The sequence below is a fragment of the Pleurodeles waltl genome, chromosome 5 (genome assembly GCF_031143425.1).
Source record: "Pleurodeles waltl isolate 20211129_DDA chromosome 5, aPleWal1.hap1.20221129, whole genome shotgun sequence".
Taxonomy (NCBI): domain Eukaryota; kingdom Metazoa; phylum Chordata; class Amphibia; order Caudata; family Salamandridae; genus Pleurodeles; species Pleurodeles waltl.
In genome coordinates this window covers 1,180,931,837-1,180,946,094 of record NC_090444.1, presented here as the reverse complement: position 1 = coordinate 1,180,946,094, position 14,258 = coordinate 1,180,931,837, and positions in this window count along the sequence as shown.

Sequence of the window (14,258 nt, the reverse complement as noted above, 5' to 3'; positions counted from 1 at the left end):
GAAAGCGAGTACTCATGGAAGGATACAAGGAGTCAATCAGAGACATAGTAAAAAGGCTTTGCTCCATGGGAAGAACCAAGACATGTTGGACAGTCTAAACCAAATGAAGCCAATGAATAGAAAGCAATTAACTGTGAGTTTCAAAAAACACAAAGTCAATGGTAAGCAACGGGCGGAATGCATTCCCAAGGTAGCTTTCAGAGTGCCCCCAAGAAGTCATTCTCAACCAGACAGCAGTGCTGACCTAAAAAGGCATGTAATACATTTGATCTGTTGTATTGCTACATACACTACGTGCATGCGGCAGCACTACGTGCAAGGTAAACAGTGGTGCAGAGTGTGGACCATTGGCCTCTGCTTTCATTGGCCTTCGCTTCCATTTTGGTTCACGACTCCATTTTGTCGAGTCTGGTTCGGTGCGTAAGGCACTGTTCTGTGTTTTTCCACAAGCTTCGGCAAGCTGAAGGGTGGGGTGTTTTTCTGCTCAACTTCGCTCCATCTGCCTGGTACGAAGGGCGCTATTTACATTCCACGAGCTATCAGTTAGAACAACAGGGGGATGCGCCTGTACACAAGGAGGAATGCAAGCTTCACCTTGGAGTCCTCTCCTGGGAACTTGGCCCGTTCTGAGGAGACGTCTCGAAGGGTGAACAAGGTACCGCCGATTGCACAATTTGTAAAGGAGGGGGTCTTTTTCTAGAAAAGACTCCTGGGCGTTAGTAAATACTATAAAAGTTGGGGGCCTGGATGGGCTGGTTTAGGAACTCTCTTCTGGGTTGGACGCAACGCCAGGAGGACTGATTGTCCCGAACAGAGGCTCCCTGTGTCAGCTGATTTGGGTTCCCCAGCTTTGTGTACGGCGGAGGGATGCAGACGCTCTTTTCGGTGAAGCTTTTCAATTTATTAAGTGTATTGTGTGTGCGCGCGTAATATGTACTTATTCTTGCAGTCATTTTCATGCTATTGAGCATTGAAGTATATTGTGTGTGCGCGCGTAATATGCACTTATTTTTACAGTAATTTTCATGCTATTGAGCATTGAGGTATATTGTGTGTGCTTGTATTATATGCACTTACTCTTGCAATTATTCACAGAGTGCTTATATCTTTATCATTATTCTCATGTTATTCTCCTGATGTATATATATATATATTAGTGTGGTTTAGTTTTGCTAGCTGAGAACTTGCCCCTTAAATAAACTTGATTACTCTACTTACGAAGGTGTTTGAGAGTGATTGCTTTACATTGTGCCTTAAAATATCCTGAAGCGCATAGTTTTGATATTCTGAAGAGTAAAGCAGCACAAATTGGCGTAGTCGGCAGGATTCGAAAAAAAAAAAAGGGAAAATGCTTAATAAGATCAAAGCGAGCTCAAAAGCAGGTTCTCATGTAGCAAATCCAGACATAGAAATACCGGGGTGGGAAACCGCTCCATATAAACTTTTAGCTCAGGAATGGTCACGTTGTGCTGGTTTGTGTGAAAATTGGAATGCGTGTATGTTAAATGTGGAACCTGAAGACCTTCTCATATGTTTACGGAAAGTTTCAATTGACAAGGGAAGGGAGGTTTGTGCGTTGGGGAGGCGAGGCTGGATCTTGCTTTCTGCGTACCGAAAGTTGTATGAAAAATGTTTACAGTTACAAAAAGACCACGAGCAGCTGGAGAAGGAGTTAGTGGAAGCCCGAAATTCCTCTACCATGCTAGCTTGTCAAAATAAATTATTAAGTGATAAGTTGGAAATGTACCAACTGGTTGCGGAGAGAACGGCTGTTAGCGTAGCTAAATATAAACACAAGAAACGAAGAGGGAAAGTTAATAAAAAGAAGGTGCATTTAGCTATCTCTCAGGCAGGATTAGCCTTTGACCCTGAATTTTGGGATGGAAACATCTGGGATACATCTGATTTTTCAGATGGGTCCGGGGGCGATGACTGCCAAGATGTTAGACAGGAGAAGACAGAGCGCAGGAATGTTGTCCGTGCGCAGCCCATATATCGGCGAAAGTTACAGCATAGCCCAGCTAATCCTGGAGGGGTGATGTTGGATGCCCTGGAGGATTATACACAGCAAGAACTAAGTGATGTGATAGACAGATTTCGACAGAGGTCTGGGGAAACATTGCTTACGTGGTTGGTGCGGGTGCACGATATGGGGGGCCAGGGGGTCCAATTGGATCACGGCGACGCCCCGAGGTTTTGTATGTTAAGTACAGACCCGGTTATTCAAAATGAGTTTAGAACCTATCCAGGGAATGGTCCCATGACCAATTTGTTAGAGCTAGCTGCGCAAGGGTGTGCTCAGAAGTATCCGACAGAGTCAGACTGGCCGCCTAATGATAAACTTTGGTATACTTTGAGAGATGCAGTACAGAGATTGAAGGAAGAAGGGATGAAAACAGCTATCTTTATGGGTAATGCCCATGATTTGATGAATGGAATTTTAAGTGTGTCTGTGCGAAACCGGCTGATTAGGGCCGCTCCTCCTGCATATAAGCATGTCATCATTACTTTGTTAATTAATCAGACAGGTAACCCATTGTCTCAGGTGGTAGAAGCGGTGCGTGAGTTAAGTGATTTAGGAGAATGGGCTAAGCCAGAGAGGAATTCACGATCTGAGAATCGTACTGATAACAACAGGGTGACAAGGCGAGACATGTTTCAGGCCTTGATGCGAGATGGGGTGACCAGGAATGAAATTGATGGGATAAGCACCAAGGACATGTGGGAAATGTACCGCAAACGCGGTTTGGATAAAAAGGAGGGGAGTAGGAAAGGGAACAAGAAGGATAACAAAGTGGTGAACCAGAGAAAGGCAGGAGGGGAGGAGCGTGAGGGTGAAAAGGAAGAGAGAGGGAGAAAACCCCACAGTAGAGAGAGATCCCCAGAGGACGGAAATTGGGAGGAAGAGCACCGAAGCGCAGAGGGCACCCGGAGCAGGGAGAGAGACCGGGAACTGACAGGTTCTGGGAAAACTCGAGGAAGAGAGTGGGAGAGGGAGCTGGTAAGCTCAGAGAGGTTGCGAAGCAGAGACAGGGAGGAGGAGTTCCCTGAGAATTACCGCAAACTGTATCCAGATTTGACTTGGGCAGACTCTGATGTGCGCAGAGTGAAAATAGATTAGGAAACAGGCCAAACTCCGGTGCAGGGATGGGCTCGCAAAGATAACAGACCTCATGTCAAAGTAAAAATTTATTGGAAACGTGGAAATGTTCAAAAAGTTCGAGCCCTCGTTGACACCGGAGCGGAGGCCACTTTGATTCATGGCAATCCAAGAAAATTCAGGGGACAGTACTTCACCATTGCGGGATTGGGCGGAAAAGAAATCCCGGCAGTGCAGATAGTGGTTCCCATGAAAATAGGGGCACTTCCAAAGAGAGAATACACTGTCCTGATTGTGCCCATTCCCGAATACATTATTGGAATTGACATTTTGAAAGGGATGACCCTACATTTGGAAGATGGATGTTATCAATTTGGTTCCAAAAGATTTATATCAATAGCCGCCGCAAGGGTGGGGCTGTTGAAGATTCCTCCGGTAACACTTCCCCAAGCTACTAAGGTGATTCAAATGAAACAGTACAGAATACCGGGAGGACATGAGGAGATTAGCCAGACTATACATGATTTACTAGAGGCCGGGGTAATAGTTCCCATCACCACTGCGTGGAATAATGCCCTCTGGCCTGTTCGTAAAAGTGATAACAGTTGGAGGATTTGCATTGATTATCGCCAATTGAATAAACATACACCTCCTCTGACTGCAGCGGTCCCAGACACCATTACCTTGATTGAGAACATACAGAAACACAGTGGGACTTGGTATGCAACCATTGACATTGCCAATGCCTTCTTTACGATACCAATAGCTACTGAGAGCCAGCCTCAGCTGGCATTCCAATGGGCGGGGCGTCAGTACACCTTCTGTAGATTACCCATGGGGTATTTACATAGCCCCACTATCTGCCACCGGCTGGTGGCAGAGCATTTGGATGAAGTACCAGTGGTTCCTGGAGTGCAAATTTCTCACTATATAGATGACGTGATTATGCAGGGAGAGACGCAAGAACAGGTGCAAATTCAGCTAGACAGGGTGGTGGAACATCTGCAGAATCAAGGGTGGGAGATTAACCCCGAGAAAGTGCAGGGACCGTCTCAGAGCGTGAAATTTTTGGGCATTCAGTGGAATCAGGGACACAGAGAAGTGTTGCCAAAAGTGAAACAAAAGATTAAGGAATTCGCAGTACCGCGAAATCGGAAGGAAGCCCAGAGTTTTATTGGACTATTCGGGTATTGGAGACAACATATACCCCATTTGTCTCAGATTTTGGCCCCATTGTACAAAGTTACACGAAAGAAAAATGCGTTTGAATGGGGAGAGCAGGAGCAGCGCGCGTTTGAATTGGCGAAAGACGCCATACAGCATGCTTTGGATTTATGGCCGATTCGAGAGGGAGACATTGAGTTGAATGTGACAGTCCAGGGGCAGTATGCCAATTGGAGTTTATGGCAAAAACAAGGAAGAAAGAGGGTGCCCCTGGGATTTTGGACAAAGAAGTTACCTGAGGCAGGAGAGCGGTATACTCCCTTTGAGAAGCAGCTGCTGGCCTGCTATTGGGCCCTGGTTGATACTGAGCAAATTACACTGGGACACAATGTGATTTTAAGGCCTGAAATTCCCATCATGCAGTGGGTGATGAGTTCCCCAAAAACTCATAGAATTGGACATGCGCAAGAAGCCAGCATTATAAAATGGAAATGGTATGTCCAGGACAGGGCACGAGCGGGTCCAAAAGGGACCGCCGTTTTGCATGAGCAGGTAGCGCAGGCTCCAGTGGAGAATTCCGAAATGTTGCATGATGTACCTTCAGTGTGTGAATCCCCAGTAGGGTGGGGCCAGCCGTTCGCAGACTTGTCTGCAGATGACAAAAAACATGTGTGGTTCACAGATGGTTCAGCAAAATATGTTGGAGCGAAAAGGCACTGGAAGGCAGTGTCCTATAATCCTGTTACCAAGAAGCTTTTGACAACTACAGGACAGGGAAAAAGTAGCCAGTATGCAGAGCTTTATGCCGTGTATCAGGCTTTAAAACAGGAGCTACCCGGAAAATGTCACATTTATACAGATTCCTGGTCTACCGCCAATGGGTTAGCTACTTGGCTTCCCACGTGGCATGCACATCAGTACAAAATCCATAACAAAGAGGTATGGGGGAAGGAGTTATGGCAGGAGATCTGGGAAATGTTACCTCAAAGCACCGTGACTGTCTATCATGTGGACGCTCACTGTCCAACTGATTCATTAGACCGATGGTTCAATTGTCTTGCAGACGATCGAGCCAAGATTCAAGAGGCTGAAGTGGAGGCGCAGAGTTCTGATTTGGTGGGAATGGCTAAATGGGCACACCAGAAATGCGGACATCTTGGAGAAAAGGCTACTCACAGGTGGGCTGAGATTAGAGGGATGCATCTTCCCCTAGATTTGATTAAAACAGCGATCATTGAATGTCCCATTTGTCAGCATGCACAGCACAGACCGGTCCCAAAGGTGGTGAGAGGCCAGCTAGGTAGAGGTAAATTGCCAGGACAGATTTGGCAGATTGATTACATTGGACCAATGCCAGTGAGCAGAGGGTGTCAGTATGCCTGCACTGTGGTAGACACTTACTCTGGTTATCTCATAGCCTTTCCCTGCAAGCGCGCAACTCAGCAGAGCACCCTGAAAACACTAGATCTGTTGATTCTGTACTATGGAGTGCCACTCCAGATTCAAAGTGATAACGCCAGCCACTTCAAGGGCAGACTAGTGCAGGACTATTGTGCACAACGCAATATTGAGTGGATTTTTCACATACCTTACTACCCACAAGCAGCGGGACTGATTGAGAGAATGAATGGGTTGCTGAAAGAACAATTGCGTAAACTGAATGATGGGACACTGAAGGGGTGGAGGGATAATTTGTATGATGCTTTGCAAATTTTGAACAACCGACCCCTTACAAATGCTGAGACACCTCTCATGAGAATGCTCACACCTGCTTTACAGATTAATCCGTTTACAACGAGCAATACCATTGTGTATTGGGAAACAGCTCCAGGAGCTTTGGCCCCATATCGAGCTACACCAGAATCTGCAGGACTTGACTTACATGCTTTACACATGCATCGATTGAAACCTAGAGACATCACTCTGATTGAAACTGGGGTGGGAATTCAGATTCCCCCTGAGCATTACGGTCTGATCGCCCCTCGATCTGGGCTTGCCTTGAGGGGCATCCAAGTTTTAGGAGGCGTGATAGATGCAGACTACCAAGGCGAGTTGAAAGTCATTCTCTTGAACAGTGGTGACACAGACCTAGTGGTGCAACCTGGTGATCGCGTTGCCCAAATTGTCATCATGCCGGTTTATGGAGGTGTTGTTAAGAAGGGGAGCGCCCCAGCTCTTCTCACTGTGAGAGGCAAAGGAGGGTTCGGATCTACTGACAAGAACCCAGGGGCCAAAGTGTGGATTGAATCCCCAAATAACCCTCCTCAACCCGCTGATGTCATCGCCACTGGACCAGACAATGTCCTGGTAGTTATGCGACCTGGTCAAGACAAATGGGAACATGTTCCCGCTGACAAATGCTATCTGCGAGAATGATAATACGTGTTTTGTCCTTTATTCTTTTCAGATCATCCTGTGGAGTGCCTGTGCCATGAGTGTGGTGTATGGAGCCCGTTCGGGAGACTCCACCGGGGAGCGGGAGGGGCTCATAGCCCAAAAATTCAACCGTCAGCCGCAGATGCCAACGCTGCTGCATCAACCGAACAATGTTTGGATTCATCTAGCGCAGGAACTGCTGAATATATCTCACTTCTGAATGAGTAACATGCAAAGCGTTCAAGATTTGATTACCACTTGTCTAGTGGCAGTGCCCACTCCTGCTGCTGTATTATTACACATCTTTAACAATACAAACCAGGATGGAATGGTGGATGTGAGTGACGTTCGCTCCCATCTGTCACTCTATGAGTACTGCCGTCATTGCCCGGAGGTGGGCAGGCGGTTGTGGAGGAACATGACATCTATACTCACGTTTAACATCTCAAATGGGGATGTGTGCTATTCATTGACCTGTGATCCTATGAAAATAGGTAAATGTGCTCAGCTCAAATTGGAGAAAAGAGACAAAAACTTAACTGCTGCACAACGGACGTTGTGCCACTCACGGACTGACCTAACCTGTTTGAATGTAAATAATTCAATGTTTTGCCAACATGTGGTGCCTGCTGCCAGCCACATTCAAAATGTTAAGTTGCCTAAAGGTTGGCTCTTTTCTTGTGGTAATCTTTCTTTTACTTATATTCCAGCCAATCTAACCGGAGGGCCTTGTGCCTGGTCACGCTTAGGCTTTCTCATGTTTCCTATGGATACTGCTCTACACCCTCGCTATACCAGAGACACTATTCAATTACCTACGGACTGTGATTCTGAAATTTCATTGCTGTCCAAAACAGAATATGTTAGTTTAGCTAGTTCTATCGTAGGGGTGCCAGGACTTGCAGTATATAATACCAGAGTTATTAATAAACTTGCATGTTTAGTAGTCAAGAATATTAACTATACATCAGCTGCCTTAGCTGAGCTGTTATTAGATGTACAGGGAATTAGAAGAGCTGCTTTGCAGAATCGCGCTGCTATTGATTATTTACTGCTTAAACACAACCATGGCTGCAGTGATTTTGAAGGATTATGTTGCTTCAATTTATCCGACCACTCCATATCAATCAACTCCCACATAGAGGCCCTGCATAAGTTGGTGAAGGGGGTGCAGCAGGATGTTGACAAGGGGTGGTGGGATTGGGCTTTTGGATGGCTGCCTAATTTAGGCCAACTGCGTTATATCTTTGGTGTAATCATTATCATAACAGTTATTTTAATTTCATTATGTTGTTGTATTCAGTGTGTGCCTAACCTTCTATCTCAGTTTCGCCCAAAAGCATTGCCATTTCAGCTTATAGGATATACTTAGTTGTAAGTTGGCCAAATGGTCCAAGGGTGGAAATGTATTGCTACATACACTACGTGCATGCGGCAGCACTACGTGCAAGGTAAACAGTGGTGCAGAGTGTGGACCATTGGCCTCTGCTTTCATTGGCCTTCGCTTCCATTTTGGTTCACGACTCCATTTTGTCGAGTCTGGTTCGGTGCGTAAGGCACTGTTCTGTGTTTTTCCACAAGCTTCGGCAAGCTGAAGGGTGGGGTGTTTTTCTGCTCAACTTCGCTCCATCTGCCTGGTACGAAGGGCGCTATTTACATTCCACGAGCTATCAGTTAGAACAACAGGGGGATGCGCCTGTACACAAGGAGGAATGCAAGCTTCACCTTGGAGTCCTCTCCTGGGAACTTGGCCCGTTCTGAGGAGACGTCTCGAAGGGTGAACAAGGTACCGCCGATTGCACAATTTGTAAAGGAGGGGGTCTTTTTCTAGAAAAGACTCCTGGGCGTTAGTAAATACTATAAAAGTTGGGGGCCTGGATGGGCTGGTTTAGGAACTCTCTTCTGGGTTGGACGCAACGCCAGGAGGACTGATTGTCCCGAACAGAGGCTCCCTGTGTCAGCTGATTTGGGTTCCCCAGCTTTGTGTACGGCGGAGGGATGCAGACGCTCTTTTCGGTGAAGCTTTTCAATTTATTAAGTGTATTGTGTGTGCGCGCGTAATATGTACTTATTCTTGCAGTCATTTTCATGCTATTGAGCATTGAAGTATATTGTGTGTGCGCGCGTAATATGCACTTATTTTTACAGTAATTTTCATGCTATTGAGCATTGAGGTATATTGTGTGTGCTTGTATTATATGCACTTACTCTTGCAATTATTCACAGAGTGCTTATATCTTTATCATTATTCTCATGTTATTCTCCTGATGTATATATATATATATTAGTGTGGTTTAGTTTTGCTAGCTGAGAACTTGCCCCTTAAATAAACTTGATTACTCTACTTACGAAGGTGTTTGAGAGTGATTGCTTTACATTGTGCCTTAAAATATCCTGAAGCGCATAGTTTTGATATTCTGAAGAGTAAAGCAGCACATCTGTCCAGTGAAAACAGCAGTTTTAAAAGATCTACAGTTACTGACCATTTAATTATAAATATAATTTCATATTTATATTTGTAATTGTTTTTATTTTGTTTGTTGCTTCTGTGTAGCATTGTTGTATCAGGTGACCATTCCAGAGCACTAATAGGGAAGTATTTTTATCTATACAGTGTACCACATAAGTCCGCAAACTAAAACACTAAAAAACAACATGATCAGACATCTCATGCATCATACAATACTTTTTTAAAGGTTTTATGGTATCCCAAACAATAGGCATCGAGTACATACTGCATGTCATGCCAGACCTCATCTTTATAAGTTTGAAATATAATTGAAAGAGCGTAGCAGGGATGATTATTGTGTGCTCGTTACATCATAATTTGCAAATTTAAAAATGATCATGAATGGTTGTATTAGTCTTTAATTGCAAACTCATATTTTGCCTAAAATGTCCACCTCTGCATTCACAAACAAGTAAACATGAGGGTGTAGTTTAGATATAAACACAGATATGTTATGCTACTATGTACATTCAGACATATATATATATATATATATATATATATATATATATATATATATATATGAGAACACGGAGTCTGACCACAGCACTACAGTAGTACTAAATGAGTGAAAGTTTCTTTATTAACATGGTTTTTCCTAATAATGTGTTATTTATCCATATTTATTTTCACCAGCATGACATAAACATATTGAAAAATCCCTATATTTTTATACCATGTGGATAAAAATAATTGTGGCCAAATAACAAGTTATTTGCGACAAGCGTACTAATGAATGCATTTTTCAATCACTTATTACTACCGTGCAACGGTCAAATTCCTTGTTCATACAACAGTATAGTGTAACTGACAAGAGAAGACAATGCTGATTGGCTTAAAGAGTACATTCTAGGCTTAGGAAACCACTTGAGCAATACTCTCAAGGCCTACTTATTGTGAGTCGAGGTAAGTACACGGATGCAACCCTCTGCGGTGTCGATGCCTTATGCCTTTGGTTTGCATTGCTTCCATGCAAAGCCTCTATCGTTTACACCAGATTCTAAATCTGGCAACACACTGCTACGACATGGCAACAGTTGATAACAAAAGTCGTTACCCAATGTTGCTATATCGTGAAGGCCTTCCAGGACAGGCTGTGGTCTCTCTGGGAGGCTGTAAGTGCAATGCTGCTTGTATGATTTGACAGAAAGCATAGCAGCAGGAGAGGGAAGGAAGACAGGAAACGTGGTAGAGGTCTGTCAAGGATGGCAGGAAAGCATTTGTTTTACCTTTGGGACACGGATAGATATCTGAGACCATGTGATATATGGCTCTCCCATTACCCCTCTCCCACTGTGTAGTAGTTTATGGCAGGAGCAGAGGATTTTGGGGGGACATACATAACATAAAATTATAGATGAGCAACAACTGAATGACAAACAGAAAAGAGAAAGAAAGAAAGAAAGAAAGAAAGAAAGAAAGAAAGAAAGAAAGAAAGAAAGAAAGGAAGAAAAAAGAAAGAAAGAAGGAAGGAAGGAAGGAAAGAAAGAAAGGAAGAAAGGAAGGAAGGAAGGAAGGAAGGAAGGAAGGAGAGGAAAAAAGTAAACAGAGTATAGCTTTATACTGAACAGTTTCAAATTAACACAATCTGTGATGCTGTGAAATAGCATCAGTTAGAAAATCAAGACACTCCAAAAGGTATTTACAACAGCATTACCAGGCGAAGGGATCTGATAAGGATGGAATGTGCATCAGAATCATTCTGCTATCACATCAGGCTCTAAACACAAAGGCAACACCAAAGTAATTATAAAGTAAAAACAAAAATACTGGCAGTGAAGGGAACTAGCTTGTGTGCAGATGTGCTCCTTGTCAGAGACCAAAATGCAATCACTCAAATCTCTAATGTCTGTCAGACAAAAGCTGTACTTTCTATTCAGTCACAATTTTCCTAACGTGCATGCTATTTGATGGTCACCAGTATGTTTGCTATAGTCTCCATCATGTTGCAGAAATCCCTAAATATCCTTCATGAGCTATTTCTATTAATTTATTTCTTACATTTTTCAGAGGAACAAACCAATCTTACTATAATACAATATCCCGAACTACAGACAGATCTGATGCTATGGGAGCAAATGGACACAATTCAGATGGCAAATATCTATCACGTGGACAAGCAGTCACAATATACTGTCTGACTTTTAACAACACATGGTCCTTATTGCATTCATCAAGCCACTGTTGTGCATAAAAAAACTCTGAAAATCGGATATAACATCTACAGCTGCTACAAAACAATTGAGTTCCTCGTCATATAATTTGCAACTTACTTAATTTGAAACTGGCAATCTAAAAAGACAATCAGATCATAGAATTTTCCCACCAGACCTATACTTTAATCACAGATGATTTACTGTACAGGAGATAACAGTCTAACCAACCTTCTAGAGGATTGTGATTAGTGAAAATTTAGAAATGTGAAATACAAATGTATGTCTTTAATTTCTCTACAGCCCATGAACATGCAAAGGTCTCACACTCTATTGTGCTGTAAACATATTCAATTATAGTCAAAGTCCTAGAAGCAAATACTACAGTATTTTCATGCCCATTATACCACTGACTTAGAATTGCTACAAGTCCTATATCACTGGCATTGACTGTTATGCTGCACTTGTGACCTTAAACATATGGTTTCAGAAGTGGTGCTTCAATTATCAACTTTGTGACCTTATTATGCACTGGTTCAGCTCATCATTTCAGATAAACTTCATACATTGTTTTAAAAGAAATCTCATGGCCTGAATCACTACAGCATAACCTTGAATGTAATGAGAGTAATACTTGCTTAAGCCTAAATATGACAGTAATGAATATTTGTCCTTTGGGTTAGGAGCTTACTCTAAAACTCGCACCAAACTAAATTTGAGCTGTATCCCTTCAGAAGTTACAGTATGCCCCAAATAGTCAAAACCTTTACAAGTGGCTGGTATGGAGTATTTGTTGTTACATGCCACTTTATGTCAGAGTAGCATGGTCCAAATCAAAATATGAGACAGTCCACTATTATAGCTGCCTACGTTTTGACTCTATGAAAATTATTTATATAAGGCTCATCATCAGGACGGGAAAGATTTATTGGAAGCACCTGAGAGTGAATAAATATGTTTCAATAAATTGTAAGATGAACAAGAGCTTAAAAGTTAATCATATATATATATATATATATATATATATATATATATATATATATATATATATATATATATATATATATATATTTTCCATACTAAAAAATTGTGGTAGTGACTAGTATAGACAAATCATGTAGTAATGTGAGTAATAACTCATGACCACCATCAATAGTGAGTACCAATCTAACGTTATGCTGAGTCTGTGGAAAAACCGACAATGTGCCACAATCTGGAGTCCAAAGCGAGCGCTAATGTGTGCCTATCAAAACTCAAAGAAACTCACCAAAGTGGGGTAATTAGACCTTGTATATATATGATTTCAGTATAGCACTTGCACATTCTAAATTCACCCTTTTCACTTTCACTGCACCATAATATTCTTTGGAACACCTTGTCTCAAATTAACATGTTACTTTAAAGAAAAGATTTCTTTAAATGTATTGTTTTAAACGAACGAAACAAATCTCGTATTTATTGCTTTGCAAACCGATCTAGTGATGGTTTTGGTATGGCTGCCATGTACGTTGAGGTTTACACTTCGTCCATAAGGACAATTATTTTCCTTTATACATTGGCTTGTCCTGGTCCCAGGGTTATTTGGCTGTCCCTTTTCTTTGAGTATGTTTTAATGTTGTAGTTGAGCATCTTTCAAAGTGGATACTCTCTCTTCTACGTCATCACATCTGTCATTTAGACACTGGAGCTTTGACTGCTTTTAGTTTGGTTTCTGTCTTTGCTGCAATCTCAAATTGAGCCTTTATTCTCTCCTGAATATTGGTGGTAACTTGAAAAGAAAGCATAAAGATGTATGCACCAGATTGTCTGAAAGTGCCCGCTCTTCATTTTCTAGCCCAACTGAGTTGAAAAGTCATAAATGTCAGAATAGATACCCCTTCCAGTTTCTTCATCAACGTCTGTCAATGACATATTATTAATGCAATACTTCAGAGATATATGCTTCTGGTTAGAAGGGGATAAGGTTGGATCTTCAAGAGATCCATTTGACAATTTGGAATCAGATTTATGATCAACAAGAGAGAACATTTTAAATCTTGCTTTAAAAAATGTTCTTTCAAATGTGGAAGGTAATTAGTAAGCTTCAGGATCGAACAATTAGCGTCTGACAATTCTGAGGCTCAAATATCAGTTTCAACTATTCTAGTCTATTCAGAATTTAACCTATCATCTGCTCCCCAACTTCAAAGGGCAGTTTCACAAGAGCTGCAATGCAAGGGGGCCGTCTTCAACTCATTCAAGGTTAGAGCAAAGTAGTCAGTTTATTAAAAATCAGCCTGTAATCTCTTTTAGAACTGTAGCACATCTTCGATTTATAACCATAATTAAAAATACATCTATGTTCAATCTATAGTCTCCTGCCTTTTCTAAAGCATTATTTTCTATCAATTGGTATCCAAACAAAGCTTCTCACTTCTGATCTCTTTTCTAACTTGAAAATACAAACAGTAAAGAATAACTATTCGCAGATTAGGTAAAAGAGATACAGCTCCCTCCCTCAGAAAAAAAGGCCATGTACCTCAATACCTATAAATGTTAACGTTTTTGTCTAAGGTCATCAAATACTTTAAGTTAATTAAAATTCCTGTGGAGAGCTTGCTAGTTACCTGTCATGCTCTACAAAACTAAGGCCCTCATTATGATATTGGCGGCAAATGCTGCCTACCGCCACGGCGATGGCCGCCAACATACCATTGCCGTGGCTACCGACCGTCCATGCCATTATGACCGTAGATGTAATTCTGCCGGAAGGCTGGTGGAATTCCATCTACGGTCATGGCAGCGGGCGGCAGTAAGGTGGGGGCGCCACGCCAGCAAAACACCACCTACCATATCATGTTCCATGATACGGTCTGGCAGTTTTTGCTGGCAGACACGGCTGCTGGCAGCAGCGCTGTGTCCTGTCTCCTGCCGGAGGACCCCCTGCATGCAGGTAAGTCGGGTTCTCCGACAGAAG